Source organism: Sinohyriopsis cumingii, chromosome 12, assembly GCF_028554795.1.
Source record: "Sinohyriopsis cumingii isolate HCF-2022 chromosome 12, ASM2855479v2, whole genome shotgun sequence".
Lineage (NCBI taxonomy): Eukaryota > Metazoa > Mollusca > Bivalvia > Unionida > Unionidae > Sinohyriopsis > Sinohyriopsis cumingii.
This window is the reverse complement of record NC_142972.1, coordinates 66977670-66994513: the sequence shown is the minus strand read 5'-3', so window position 1 is coordinate 66994513 and position 16844 is coordinate 66977670. Positions and strand designations below refer to the sequence as shown.

The 16844-nt window shown below is 35.2% G+C and overlaps 2 protein-coding genes across 7 annotated transcripts in view; one reads left to right on the top strand and one right to left on the bottom strand.

Annotated features, from left to right (window-relative positions):
- Positions 1 to 8169, bottom strand: part of LOC149786630 (semaphorin-5A-like) — a 72263-nt gene extending 64094 nt beyond the window's left edge. Inside the window, exon 1 of the mRNA XM_089977149.1 lies at positions 7984 to 8169. The gene's annotated coding sequence lies outside the window, so the exon portion shown is untranslated. The remainder of the gene's footprint in view (positions 1 to 7983) is intronic.
- Positions 1 to 16844, top strand: part of LOC149786629 (uncharacterized) — a 52667-nt gene that overhangs the window by 18301 nt on the left and 17522 nt on the right. For 2 of the 6 annotated variants that reach the window (XM_089977147.1, XM_089977146.1), the window contains exon 1: positions 13714 to 13879. The exons of 2 other annotated variants lie outside the window; for them this stretch is intronic. The gene's annotated coding sequence lies outside the window, so the exon portion shown is untranslated. Of the gene's footprint in view, positions 1 to 10580; positions 10791 to 13712; positions 13880 to 16844 lie in introns of those variants that run through there. 2 more of the 6 variants (XM_089977144.1, XM_089977141.1) reach the window with 2 other exon arrangements.

Here is a 16844-nt window from a genome sequence, read left to right as displayed (position 1 = left end):
TGGAGTTAAAATGGTCCACTGTATCTATACTCAGACATTTTTCCTTTAGTAACTATAGGTTGAATATCATATATAAGCTGTAGTATATTGGAATCTGTATATTGTAAGCCTGTTGGTAGCAGTAGTGCTTAAAAGTGGAAGTACAAATTTAACATTTTTTATCTTTAATGTCCAGAGTATTTGTTCTGTTAGCGCCATCAAAGAGCTAATATTTAATTTGAAAATGGAACTTAAATTGTCTTAGAAATTAGTTTGCTTCATGAATATTAAAAACTTTATACGTACAGCGTTTCTTATTTATTTGAGGACACTTCTTGAAATTTAACATGATGCATTTTTAGAGAACGAACGGGTGTTCCCACCAATGTTGCAGCAGTTAAACTTTTATTTGTATACGCAGTGTTCATTCGAGTTCAAATTAAACTCGTATAAGGTGTTATTTTCAGGGGAGGGTAAAGAAGTTACCTATAGAGTTATTTAGGCGGAGAATAAACAAGTAGCCATGAAGTCTTTCGAGTGGAACCCCTAATGTGAACACAGGAGGTGAAGCTGAAAGAAACGTCTGCATTTTAAACACCCCCAGTGCATAAATGTCACTTTCGAACTGTAAAGGAAACCCTTTCTGCGAAATTTTCGTTTTTTGTTTTCAATTTCAGTTTGTTGGGGGTGGGGCTGCACTCCTCCGCCGATGCTTTGTTTAACCCACTATTCATTAATTTAAACCAGTGAAGTAGCTGGTGGAGTCAATGACTGACATGCTAACGATTTAAATTCCTTTTCCATTCCTTAGCTGCAGCACGTAGTAAATCAGACCTGATGTACGTGTCAAATGGCTGATCAAAACGAATTACCCATTTTATATTATTTAAAATGATATATGTACATTTCTGCATACCCCACCAAGGTAGATCACTCTTGTCGGCCTGTACAGGCTCCATTCATTAGTTATGAATTTAGATCATTTCACGCACTACAGTGCGTCATCCTTGCTCAGTTAACACATTTTGTTTAGTTCACCAATCTGTAGTAAGAAATGGGTATTGTTGGAAAGCCAGGACTATTTTAACTCGAACAGTCTATTAATAATATGCACATAATACTTTATATGCAGTGTTTTTGTACTTATATTTCGAACTTTCTTGTAAGATGTGCCTTTGTCCTTTGATGATTTACGAACGTCCCTGCCTGTTGTGCTTACCCTTATGTTAAGTACAGACATGTTTATATGATGTACGTATGTCCTTATCTGCAAATCTTTATATTATGTCCTGCAAACGCCTGTAGCGTTTGCTCTGCAAATGGCTTTCTTTAGTTCACTGCATGTAATAGTTTACAAGATTTGTAAAGTCGCATAGCAACCATGCAAGCAAATGTCGCAGCTGCCAGGTGTAGGCATGTGCGTGGATTAGTAGGCAATCCCAATGGGGGGGGAGGGGGCTCAAAATTCCTATTGGACAACTTTCTTTATTAGCAGGCGGCCTTAGAATAAAGTTTGACGAGGATGGGTGGGGTGGGATGTATGGGCAGTATTTCAGGTCATACCACTCAAATGCTAGCCTGTAAACGAACACGCACATATCCGTCAGTGACGCGACCACTATCCTTTCCAGTCACATGATAAATATCAACATCTCTCATGTTTTTGGAATGTTTAGTAGGATAACTATACTGATTCCATTTTTAAAGTATTATGTTGACATTGCATGCAGCCACACTAGGAATAGGTCGACGTTGACACGATTTGCTTGTACTACACATGATACAGTACGTTGATTTATTTTGAATTGTACATGTTTGTTAACCCATTCTTCTATTATTAACATTTTATTTAGAAAAACAACAAAATAAACATCATTTCAAGTTTATAAGCTACGTTACAGTTTTTATCTTAAGTGATAGATACCTCAAAACATCATATGCTCATGTCAACAAAGTATCATATTTATCAATTTGTTTCCTCTTTTACAACCACGTAACAGTAACAAGCAAGGATTACATCAGTGACGCGACGACTATCCTTTCCAGTCACATGATAAATATCAACATCTCTCATGTTTTTGGAATGTTTAGTAGGATAACTATACTGATTCCATTTTTAAAGTATTATGTTGACATTGCATGCAGCCACACTAGGAATAGGTCGACGTTGACACGATTTGCTTGTACTACACATGATACAGTACGTTGATTTATTTTGAATTGTACATGTTTGTTAACCCATTCTTCTATTATTAACATTTTATTTAGAAAAACAACAAAATAAACATCATTTCAAGTTTATAAGCTACGTTACAGTTTTTATCTTAAGTGATAGATACCTCAAAACATCATATGCTCATGTCAACAAAGTATCATATTTATCAATTTGTTTCCTCTTTTACAACCACGTAACAGTAACAAGCAAGGATTACATCACCTTGTAGGATATTTGACCTAAGTTTTACCTACCACCATGTCGGCCATGTCGATCAAAAATCCAGTTTGCACCAAGAAAGAACGATAGTAGTTTAAGTAAAAAAGTGATATTCATAAGGTGTACAAAACTATCCCACATTTAGACTCCAAATGCACATGAAAATGTGATATTCATAAAGTGTACAAAACTATCCCACATTTAGACTCCAAATGCACATGAAAATGTGATATTCTTAAGGTGTACAAAACTATCCCACATTTAGACTCCAAATGCACATGAAAATGTGATTTCTAAATGGCAAAGTGAAGACCCACTCCATGACATTGAACCTGAGACCCAGAAAATCCGATTTACTAAGCATCTTTTGGAATCATACAAATAAATACATTATATAAAAGACGGAAATATGTACCTTAAAACAATACTGCATTTTAATCCAAGTTTCCAATTTTGCAAGAAGTTGTCCCACACGTACAAAATCGTCTACTACCCAACGTGTCAACATGCCACTAGAACATAAATTCTCAAGAAATTCTCCGGCGTATAGTCTTTCTCAATTCTGTAGTAATTTTTCCCCATCAACACGACGTTGTAAACATATTGCATCCTATTCATTGTTGTTTTTCATCCACATAATTGCTTATATTTTTTTTAAAATGTTGAACTTTACTAAATGTTTTAACAAGATCAGTTTAGTTTGCTTAATATCTCTTGCGATTTATTGTTATTTTTATGCTGAATTTTGTAAAACTAACAATATACCTGACCTAATTACTTGACTGAACTGCTGACAGAAACAGCCTAAAGTAATATATTTAATTTATATAGCCCGATGGATAAACATTACATCTTTTCTAAGCTGTACGCAGAATAGGCCGACATACTGCGAGTCAGGAAAACACAGGGGTGGTATCCCCTGTGTCCGAAATTAATATTTTGAACAGAATATTCTGGTGACAATTGACTCTTTTCAAATGGTAAGCACTGCTTTATTTTATTTTCGTCAATCGGTCGAATTCGGTATGCGTTTTGCTTCAATACTGGAGACGGAAACCTTAGGTGCGCAGAAATGCCCGATACCATTGTATATACAAGAAAGACGTACATACTATCATCATGCCAGGAGAAAGACATACATCCAACGAAACTATCACAAACGTCCGCAAAGGCATCATTTTGATATTTTAAACCTTGTATACGTTTATTTATTTTTGGTGAATGTTGCAGCCAAACAGTGAAATCATCGTAAGGTGTTGTGATTTTGGGCGAGTACAAAACGTGAAGTGCAAGGCAAAGCCACTATGCTGCTGCATGACAATTTTAAGAGGTTCGTACAGGTACTGATATTATTACTGCGTGTTAATGAGATGAATTCAAGCAGCCCACCCTTTATAATAAGTATGATAATTTCAGGATATGTTAAAACACTATGTTAAACAAATGCACGTTGTTAAATAGCTGAGCTTATCTGTTACATGCAGTTAGATAATAATAAATCAATTATATGTGCGTGTCTATATATATATATATATATATATATATATATATATATATATATATATATATATATATATATATATATATATATATGTGTGTGTCTATGTGTGTGTGTGTGTGTGTGTGTGTGTGTGTGTAAGAATACAAATCATATGGCGAATAACGAATATCCAGCTCTTGCCGTCGTCTGGTTCTTCGCCTATTATGTCGTCAGGTAGGGCTGGACCCTGAATCTCGGTTTGAATACCTGAACGGAGAAACCATCCGTCGCCGCAGTGGCAGACCCAATTACCGGCTTTGAGGTTTCCACACGATCATCGTGGTAAAGGTAGAATACTGTGTGGTATCTGGTCGTGTACTTTAGAATACTTACAGAGACACACGATGTTTCTAAATAGAAAAACATCAATACATGGCATCCACCACTGACTAAGATCAAAATCGTCCATTTACGCTTTGAACTTACGTCCATTTATGCCAAAGAATTGTAAGGTAAATAATCAAAAAGCAGTTAAATGAAAATTATTGATTTAATGAGCAATAACTTCAATTTATAACGTATTTAATAGAATTTGCATTGAAACGAATGTGTAACATGCAGGGTAAAATAGATATTATATTTCCTTTTAAATATTGAACATTTTCGTAGATTTTAATAACAGAGGTAGAGGTCATAGAAGATGAATGTTTCATATATATTTTGTGAGACGCAATCAATGAAGACTGGACTGGTAAATTCTAGGATTGACAATGAAAAGGCTCTTCACAGCAAGAAGCTATGGATTTTTCACACGAAATGTATGCTATAATAGGGAGTGATTTTTTAAATTAAGGGATATTTTCAAAAACCGGTAATAACAGAAAACGTGTTTGAACGTTTGTATGTAATTGATTAAGAAAGAACAAAGCATACACGAGGAAAAAGCTAGGGAAAGTGACATGGAGATCAAATACACAAAAGAAGGAAATAAAGTACTATTCAACGGCAGCTGAAAATGATGCCGCAGACATATAGCCTCATGTCCCATCAAGTCACAGTTATCCTGACACCAGGCTGACCAGTACTAACCTATTAATGCTGAGCTCCAAGAAAGGAGCTTGCTAGGACCATTTTTATAATATTGGTATGGTTCGACCAAGGATCAAACCCGCTTGCTTTTTCTCAGTAGGTGTCCAGTATTCCCTCATTTGTAGCATTACCGGTCGCATAGGCATCCTTTATACCACGATTTTATAATAAAATCCATTACGTAGAAAAAGGGTGAGGCTCACTATCCTCACTCTGTTTATACTGAGGGGAATCCACAGTATGTGGCCATTTGTGCAGTAGTGATTTTGATGCCGTACTTATTTTGCAGTTTGTTCCTCAACCCAGGCACGTAATTTGTAAGTGTTGCGCATTTTATTTTTTTTTTAAACTTTCCATTCCCCAAATAATTGAACCGTTATAAAACTGTTATATATATTTTTCTTGTCCGCCTGCAAAGTGATACGACGATACATCGTTTATAGGTCTGGTACTTAACTTAAGTGTACATACAACGCATAGACTCCATGTGTAAATAACATAAACCCTTATAGACCCTTATCTACTATCGCATACTGCGCCGGCAGATCAGGTTGAATGCTGCTTATTCTGCTGACTCCTCGTAGTAAGACCAAGCTCTTCCGACAGAACATGTTGGTAATAAAGAATCTTCTGATACAAATATGTGTACCTCCCTTCCTTTCCCTGATCTACAATTATATTTATGAACGTCGTGCGTATGATTACATAAATATAAATCAAAATAATTTAAATTGTTAAATATACATCTGCTGGGATGGGCCTGGATATGGGGTGATGGTGGTGGCGGGTGAAGCTGTTTGCTACCTAAAATGGTATTAGTTTAAATGATGCTTTTAATTGCTTTCTATTTGATAATTTTATTTCTGGGAATGATCTCTCATCCTGAAGATTTTATGAACTTTTAACATTTATGTTTGACCAACTTTACTTTTGCTGGCATTATATAGTATGCGATGCTATGCCTGAACACTATACGTATATCGTTAATGTGTATAAGGAGATCGTTGGCATGGAAACCCGAATCAACAGATGTTTGAATGTCATTCTTCTTGTTTGATAGAAGATTTGCCGAGTGTGGGTCGTTTGGTAAATGGTTGACCCATTAATTATTTGTTCTGATCTTACTTGTAGAAATAGATATGCTAAACGTTATTGAAAAATATTTTTCATAAAAGACCTCCAAACCCCATAGACAATCTAGGCCGCTGGTCTCCAGAATTTTAATAACAATCTTAGTCACCATCTTCCTCTGCTCGATGCTCTCATGGATAATGTAGGGCCACCTAGACGTCTATATTTCGAAACTTGGGCTAGTTAAACTTTGTCGGGTACTGTGCCATTTGACATGTAGTAGTCATGAAAATGTAGTAGTCAAGAAAATGTTGTAGTCATGAAAATTTAGTAGTCATGAAAATGTTGTAGTCATGAAAATTTAGTAGTCATGAAAATGTAGTAGTCATTCAGTTTAATCAAAATGATCAATACTGAAATAAATGAATCTATCCGCTGTCAATGAAAATATTTGCTTTTTCTTTAACTTTTACGTCAATTTAAAGGGACAAATGTTAGGGAGAATTAACATATTTTGTGGTTTTTATTGCTTATTGTCATCCTTGTTATGCAACTTGGATTGCGTGAGATACGACAGTGTGTTCGATTAAGATTTTTAACTCACTGTAGTTATTTTGTTTGTTTATATTTCCTTGTGTTATCATCCTGTATTTAGTTCATGTTTTTGAAAATTGATTATCGTTCTTCAAATCAGTAGTAGCCAGGATAAAGCCTAGCAAGGCGCAGTCTTCGCGACCCGTTTCATTGGCCCACTTTTAAATACATGTCCAACCAATATATAATCTGGCAACCAAAACATGTGTTATAAAAAGATAATCATATGCTGACTGTTCATTCTTAGGTTGGTTAAACTCCGTTGCAGTTCCCTAGGGTTTTGAAGAAAATATCCTTTCTTGCATGAGTTTTCATTTAATGTATCATTTAGTTTTGTTCTACGTCCACCTAATACATAATTAATGCATATTTAGTCAGAATGCATTTTTATAATTGCATTTTATTATGTGCATCGATGAAATAAAAGGGTGTTTTCTCATTCATTCCAGTAATTATGTTCCCTGACGAATAGAACGTTACCGATCCTAGACTGTAACAAACCAGTCAGCAAATGCCTCTATAGTTAGGAATTCGTTGAATGGCACTAAAGTCAGCGTATAAATATATATCTCCGCGCGCCTTTTGTAAATCTCGAAGAGGAGACGGCATCTGTTACGCAGATGTCCTAGATAATATTCAAGCTTAATAGCGACAACACTGAGAGAAATATCTGTGTTATTAAAAGGTGAGAGAGCCAGTCGATAATGTATATTCATCCATCTTTATGTTTGCACACAGGCTGTGGCAAGGGACATACGATATGTTTTAATTTATTTGCGTGTGGCCTAATTGTATAGTGCACTGCGCGACCATAATCCTGGTCGCAGGTAAAAATGTTTTCCCTTATTAGTTGAGTGGACAGTTGTGTTCGGTTTGGTTGTACCGATATGAAAGCCACATTGACATTGCTGATACAAGCTTCACCCTTAATTGTACCCAGATCTCCTGCTTGAAAAGTTCGAAGATATTAAACAAGGACATAACATTGCTCGTTAAACACTGGCTTCCCAGTACAGATTATTCAAAGACTTCAGCAATATGACCAAATCCAACGTGTACGTGAAAGTGCTGTCATTTTCACTTCCATTCGATCACTTCAGAGCAATATTGTAATGCGAGTACCAACAGATAAATTAGTCACGACAGCGAGCTCAGTAGCTCTGCATACTTGTCGAACAAGAACCGGTTTAATCTGCATTCGATATGAAAAGGGATATTGAAACACGCACTACTGACTCCGGAAAAAAGCGCGACTTGTTACATTATAACGATAATGGCGACAGCATGCTAGCAAGCGAGCACAATAATTAAGAATTAAACAAAATGTGTAACTTACCTGTGTTGCGCACACGCTTTAAATTTTTCCTGTTTTCTGTGACTTAGTGCGACGATGTGTGTCATGACGAAACTGTAACATTATTCAGGTGAATAAGTGACCGATCATAGCCCTCTGTGCATCAGTCACAGTTTCACTGATACTATATCCAACCGTGTGCTCCTTTCGTTATCACTATTTGTTAAGACCTTACATTAGTCACTTTTATATATTAAAGTTATCGGTGGTTAGAGCATGACGTTTCATCGTTATGTTTTAACCCCAAAGACAACAAGGTGTCATAAGTGTGAACAGCACATGGATCGTAAATGGATATCTTGAAATACTAACTGTGCAATTCACGGAACATTTTGCGCGAATTTAAAACAGCATACGAATATGATACATTAAACATGGATCTTTAAGGTGCGCCAGCTCTTATCTTGGACTGGGAGAATCAATGACTAAATTCCAGTAACACTCTCAATTAGTATTTAACGTACCGATGATTAAAATAAGTAATGCGACCAAATCCACCTACAGTATACATTGGGTAGGCGACAAAGGTGTAGATATTTTTAACACATTGGCTCTAACGGATGAAGCAAAAAGGAAAAATCAACGCTTTTTGATAAATTCAAACAATACATGGTACCATACTTAAATCAGGTCTTTGACTGATTGAAGATTAACAATCAGTGTGCGCGCGCGCGCGCGTGTGTGTGTGTGTGTGTGTGTGTGATTTGGATGATTTTTATGCAGCTTTCAAATGCTTTCGGTCATATCACTACGATGTCTGCATTGTGGCGGTTCATAGTGAGGACTAGCACTGGGGCATCATGCCGCAAACATGAAGCAAGTTGTCCAACCCAGTCACATTCTCCTGACACCAGGCCGACAAGTCCTAACACTAACCTCGTAATGCCTAGCGCCAAGCGAGGCAGCTATTAGTACCATTTTTGTAAGTCTTTGGTATGATACGACCAGGGTTCGATCCCGCGACCTCCCACATTCGAGGCGGACGCTCTAACCACTAAGCACCAGAGCCGTCAGTTTAACAATGAAATTTAAGGCTCAATGTCAATACACCGATATGTGACCTCAATGAAAATTTTAAACATATTACTTCGAGTCAACATACCCTCAATCGAACGGTATAGAGCGGTGAAAGCAGTTAATACTGTAAAGAGAACTTTCTCAAAAGGAAAAACCGACGACATATAACAGCTTATCTGCATATTAGATTACCTAGATACTGCTCTTGATATCGGGTTCTCACCAGCACATTTGTTAATGGAGACACAACTCAGATCAATTTCTACACCGGAAAACACACTAGTCATATCGTATTTATAAGGAAAGTCGGTACGTAAAACTCTCTAAACAATGTAATGAATGGTATATCGTTGACCTGGACCTTTCCGCAGGAAAGAGCGGGATACAAAGCACATCCGTTAAGTTGAGTGGTGAAAGAATATAAAAGTGTGGTGCATGTAAAAACAAACTGGTTTCGTATTTGAATGGTCTGTTGAGTCATTTTAAATATATGAATCATTACTTATACACCCGTTTCGAAATAAGAAACAACAAAGTGTCATTTAAAGACAGACTGAACTAAAAATATGACATTTTGTATTTGTAATTGCCCAAGTGTGGAGTCTATAACAATGATAATAACTACTCGATATTGTCGAAATAGATATTTGTTAGTAGTGGGTCCATGAGTGATATACTTGGGGGAGGAGGGCACATGGAGGGGGCTATGATATAATTCAGTATGTGGTCGGTAAATAATGCGCAACAGGAGATATAGTAAGACACTAGAGGCGGCCCCCTCCCCATGCACCCACCCATTTCTGTTTGTAGTTATATAGTTTCATCCCTGCTTGTATTGATGTGGTCTCTCATCTGTATCGGTGGTTACTCAAACATAACGGAAGTTTACACGTTTTCAAGTATGTGCACGCACGATGGAGAAAAATGCGAGCCTGAACAAGAGGTCGAAACTGTGACCTCTCTGATATCGATGAATTCTATAAGGGGACGTCTCTAGCATTTTTTTCCCATCGCATGGTTGGCGAATATTATTGTTTGAAACAATTGCAGTATAATTCGTTAATGCGAATATGATATTACAAAGATTGTATATTTTTAACATAAACAGAGAAAAAAGCAGTAAAAATATTTTGTAAAAATTTCCAAATATCACAAATTATTTATTTGTCAATCTCACTGACGTATGGGGATATTCTATATTGAAATCTTACACTATATATATATATATATATATATATATATATATATATATATATATATATATATATATATATATATAATAATAATAATAATAATAATAATAATAATAATAAATGAGGGTAGACTCAGATACGTAGATACCACTTCAATACGCAAAGCAAATAATCGGTCATAGCAAGTCAAAGATAGTGAGATAAACATTTTTATTGAAAAATGTGAAGGCCTACGACATTTATTGTGCACGCAGATATCAGTAGTGTTTATGAATGGACTTTAAGCGAATTGAAGGCGCTATATAATAAATTTGTCATAAGAGGGATAAAGAGTTATATGTCCCACATATTTTGGGGAAGTTGCATTTTAGAAGTAGATCTCCATATTCCATTTCACCTGCTCGACCTGTTTAATATCTGTCATTGTGTTGCAGATACTTCGATTCGAGGTGGAAAGATTTATCTGTCTAGCGAAAGATGTTTTATAATTTTTTTCAAGGGTTCATGGATTTAAAATGAACAGTTTCACAACTGTTGCATAATGTTACTAGTTCTATATGTGATACAATGATGTGCTGGGTAAGATATATATATATAATTCCTTGTAGTATCTAATTTATGTTTGTTACGATTTATGCCTTTACTGTATGCTAGAATTTATTGTGCTAACAAACTCACCTGCTTTGCGTCTATGTTTTTAGTTAAAATAAACTTGTCAGCCATTAACGCACGAATGCATCACTAGTGAAATGCAAACCTACTCGTATTTTACGTGCTCTTCAGAAGCTTAGTATAAATAATTGAATTCTTGCTTATGTTCGATCATTCTAATTGTATCTACCATAAGTGTTATCGTTGGAGTTCTTTAACCCCAAACATCTTGATTGTTTAAATATTAACACTAAGTACTAACCCATTTTATATGCGCAAGAGTCTGTGTCACGGTCCTTCATTTCGTCAATATGTAATAGAATGCTCACTTTGCTAAAAAATAGAATTAATCAGACATGCACGTATCGATAATGGCTATATTTTGCAAATTACGAACGCTTGCTTGGAGTAAACTTATTCGTTATAACGGACTTAACAACTCTTGCTTGGAGTAAACTTATTCGTTATAACGGACTTAACAACTCTTGTTATGTTTAAAATTTTACTGGTATAATTGACTTCGTTCTCAGAGAGACTACAATCTGTAATCTAGTTTTGTATTTATATAGGTAATATACAGAGACAAGAGTTGCACATAAACTAACGTTTCACGTACTTGAGGTTTTATATTCATTTATTAACGGCATTCTCAGTTATCACGTAATCACATTGTTTTCTCTAAGCTTTCACATTCGGCTTAGTTTATATTTGATTGAGATTTGGTTTTTCTTTATATGTGTTGTCTCGAAGATAATTAAATGAAACTCATTTAGATTTATTTTCACTAATCAAACTGATTATCATGGCTAACTTCACGAGGTTTTTTAAGCGTATTATTTAGTATGATTTTTAAAACTGAAAATGACTTATCCCATGATAATTAGTTTCTCCGATAATTTGGAACTATTTGAAACATTCTGGTTGCACTCACAAATGCTTCAAAACGAAGCAACCAGTGCTAATTTATTTAACAAGCAATATGTTCCCCATTTTTTTTGAAAATTCCTTATAATTATGTCGATCTTTATAAATGACGCTTTCAGTGCTGATAGAGGTAGTCCCCGCTTAAGGAAATATCCGGTAAAGTAGCTAGTTCAATTTGAACAAGTTCAATCTCCTTTCAGGTCATTTATATTGTAAGTTGTGGAATATAGTAAATTAACGACATCAACGTATAGATTCCAACATGTGACAATGATTTCAGGTCATTTATATTGTAAGTTGTGGAATATAGTAAATTAACGACATCAACGTATAGATTCCAACATGTGACAATGATTTCAGGTCATTTATATTGTAAGTTGTGGAATATAGTAAATTAACGACATCAACGTATAGATTCCAACATGTGACAATGATTTCAGGTCATTTATATTGTAAGTTGTGGAATATAGTAAATTAACGACATCAACGTATAGATTCCAACATGTGACAATGATTTCAGGTCATTTATATTGTAAGTTGTGGAATATAGTAAATTAACTACATCAACGTATAGATTCCAACATGTGACAATGATTTCAGGTCATTTATATTGTAAGTTGTGGAATATAGTAAATTAACGACATCAACGTATAGATTCCAACATGTGACAATGATTTCAGGTCATTTATATTGTAAGTTGTGGAATATAGTAAATTAACGACATCAACGTATAGATTCCAACATGTGACAATGATTTCAGATTTTAGAGGTTGTATTATTGTCAAACATTTCAGATGTAATATTTTTCTTCAGTGTAGTAAATGATTGATATGCTGAGTACGTTGCAGGTCTTGGTAATTGCACAGTCCTGGTGTACAAATCTGGAATATATTTTATAAATGTATGAAATAGTATCAAAATTGATTATGCTGTGCTAATTAATATGTTAATCCACTGTTTATAGATTTTCAGGTTTGTGCTTTAATCTTTTATTTCCAAGAATTATTCAACCATATTAATATACCCTTATTCACGCAATCTGTGGGCTCTGGTATTCCATTTTGCACTTTCCTCTCTCTCTCTCTCTCTCTCTCTCTCTCTCTCTCTGATATATAAATCTTTGTTGTATCTATCATATGTACATTTAAGTGGCAAATATTCACTTTATTTGGATCCTCATACATCCATGTAATTTTGAAACGCTATAATTTACACGACCCGAGAAGTAGAAACGGCAAAATCAATGTTAAATTACATGAATATAATCTACGAGGATATCCTTTATGCGAGATACAGTAGAAACTGTGTTGAATGTCGCGCGTTTGTGATGTCACAAGGAAAGCAGCGTGTGCTGAACATAATTTCTTACTACCCTGTTATATATTATAATAGGTTCGATGTCTTTGTTTCCTGGCACAGATAAGTACCGTTCTTCCATTGTAAAAAGTACAAAGAGTTCAATAATTTTCGCCTGAAAGTTTATTGATGACATTTACGATGCAGAGCATTCAACAATCAGGACTGAATACATGTTTTGGTTAAAGTATTTTAGGATTTTGTTTTGAACAACAATTAACACTGAATTGCATTTCATTAAATGCGCATACATGACCCATTGACACTTTACAAGTTTATTTGTTAGGAGGGCATATAACATTTTGCGCGAACAATGTATATTTAATTCTTATCAACAGCTAATAGGGCATGTAGTAATAATCCCACTTTCTAAACTTTTACTATTCTTTACAATGTCAGTTTTGAATTTCATAAATAACTAATATTTGGAAGGGTGCAGGTATTGATAAATAGCGATATCTAGGTAGGGCCAGCACCAGTCTCATCCGTACTACTGATTATGCCTTTGAAAAAGTGAAAGTAGAGTGCAAATGTTGCAGAAGTCTTCTTCTCTGAACTAAATTATCCGATGACGCATCGTCACTTCTGATAAATCCCAAACACGCGTAATAACAAATCACACATTCAAATCTCAGTCTGCGATTGCTTTTAGAAGTGAGTAGGCTTGTGTTGGAAAGAGGTTGGTGGACTGAGACGAGATCATTAACGAATACAGCATATTCATCTGAATACAATGTGTGAGTATTGTGCATTTTATATCTTTATTCACCAATACATTCAATATGAAATTCACTATTATGAGGTAATGTATGCTTATAATGTCAACCTGCAAGAGGATACATTCATGTATACGTCTGACACTTACATTTCACATATGATGGCTATATCGTAGTCTACATTAGAGGGGAAATTATGGAGACAAATCGTACAAGAGTTACATCAGCTATTTATCAAACTCAGGTCTACGTGATAAAAGTAATGTTGATGATTGTCATCGATTTCATTTAGTACACTTGATGTAAACTTGATCAACATTACAAACATCCACACGTCGCTTATCGGGGTAAATACATTTAGAGACAACTATGAGCAAACATTTATTCCACTGGTCATTTTTTATTTTTTCATTTTGTGAAATTATATGCATACTTAACTTTAGCTGACGGTTAGCACGGTTGATACGAACTTCTAATCAAGTTTAAGCTTTATTTTCAATTTATTTAGTTTCTCTTTTATCATTGTTCAACCATGCGTTTTCCTATGTTGGAAACTGATGCTGTTGTAGTATGGTTTAAAGGCATTTTTCGGCACAAGATAGTCTATACTTGGAGGCCGGTATAAATGGTGAAGGAAGAACACGGGAAAAGCCTGGAATGAACCACCTACTCACGAGAAACTTGAAAAAGAGAGAGAGAGAGAGAGAGAGAGAGAGAGAGAGATTGTACAGATTATCTGAACGGAATAGTGGAACAGAATTCTCTTGGTAGGAGTTTCTTATTTTTACTCATCATTTGATACTCTACAAACAAAGAAAAGACAAAAAAATCAACGCCAAGTAGACAAAGAATGGTTCACATTCGACATGAAGATTACGTGGCCGAAAATTGTGTTATGTCCGGTCGAACGACTTTGTTCCTGATAAATTAAAAAATAAGCCCAGTAGCTGCATTAGAGATTGTGGATGTAGCATCATGATAATTCATTTATGTTTATCAACAGTGCTTACTGTGTCCAGTCGCTTATAAGTCGACTTCATCTATAAACAACACAGACATTGATCTGCAATTGTATAAACCGCATGTAGATCAGGGTCTGTATTGTTTATTCTACTGGTCCTGTCAAGTTGTATTGACCCACATCTGCCAGTACGTCGTGTAGATCTAGGTCTGTGCAGTTTGTAGTTGGACTCGACCTATAAGTGACTGCATACGGTTTTCATTCCACCATTTTGTTTTATAAGTAGGGTACTAAGATGAAGCTATTTTCTGGTGATTTCATGATGTTTTATATTTAGGGGTTGGCATTTCTGACCGTTTGTTTTAAATGTATGTACATTGCTTTAACAGTTTAACAGTACACAAAGAACTTACTTTATTGGGAAAGCAGATGCATAACACACGTTTTCATCGAATACGTGTGATAACAACTAATACTTGTGTCGAAAAGGCAGTAGGCTAACTATCTATACAACAAACCCATACCCTAATTGCTGGCAGAAACCTTTTTTTAAAAATTATTGTATCTTATAAAATGACCTTCAAACAATGAAGGACGTATTCCTACATATACGTTTCCGATAGTCCTAGGAGAAATGCCTGCATTGTAAGGCTGCCCCTTTATTGATTCATCGTCTGGATATCTCATTTGAATCCCAGTGCAATCATAGTACGATTTTATCAGCCACAACGAACAAACTGATATAAAGGTCAGTGCACGTAAAGTAAACTTTTCAGAGATAGCCTAAGACTGCGTGATCAGCATATGCATATAACAAAATTGCACAGTAATACTGTTACATTGTTCTAGGTCCTGTAATCATAGATATGATTAAGAGTCGTAGATATCCGCATGTTCAACTGAAATAGCCAATTCAACAATTCATAGCTCGATAAATAAATAGACATACAATGAAGAAAAAGAAGTGCATTCATATCCACAAGTAAGTAACTCATTTCGCATATTCTATACATATGGAAATAGTTTTGTTTGGGGTGTTTCAATGATCATGCGGTTTGTGATTGTTTTGTTGTTTCCTTTTTTATGTTTAAAACTGAAGATGTGCTCTTTCGGTTTATATGTCGGTTTTTCCACTTTTGATATGATATTCTTTTCTGTTTAAGGGTTGCTGTCAAAAGATTATTAAATCCGGTTTAGAATGCAGTTCTTCTAAAACTGACACGCTAAATAGACATCGAGTATCTAATATTGTGTACGTGACACATACTAGGTTCGCATTTATAGATATTGCTCAGCGTAACACCTTTGGGGAACACTCGTATATACTGTAATCGTCCATTATGTTGAGAACTCAAGTTGCAAATGTGACAAGACAAGCGCTAAAAAGACTTTTCTAGTACCCCATGATACAACAAAAACCTATTTATATGGCACATACTTTTCTAATGACGAGTTTAATTACACCTTTCTTTGCCCTTATCTACAGTTATATTTACATGCGCCATGCATTTACTTGCTTATATATCAATCAATGAAAATTGTAAAATTTAAGTCGGCCATGGTGCCCAAAATGGGATGGGAGTGGAGGGATGGAGGTGGTGACGGTGGTCATGTGTGTGTGTGTTTGTGTGTGTGTGTGTGTGTGTGTGTTGGGGGGTGGGGGTGGTACATACTAAATGCATTGTTTCCAAATATTAGCTTTTACTTTTTTGGGGTATTTATTTATTTAATTTTAGCTTGCTTTTTTCAATGAAGACTACATTCTTTTTTTACATTTATGACCCTGCAACCTTAATTTTGCGTACTTTATATAACAAGGAATGTGATGATGTGCCTAAACACTATAATACATCGTTATTTTGTAGGAGGAGTTTGTTGGCACTGAACCCATGATCCGCAGATTCTAGAATATCATTCTTCTTAGTGGTAGAGTCTTTGCTTACTCTGTGTCACTTTTGTAAAGTTTTGAATCAATTTGTCCTAGTTATTTCATCAAAAAGAAAACTCAAAACTCCGGAAAACACA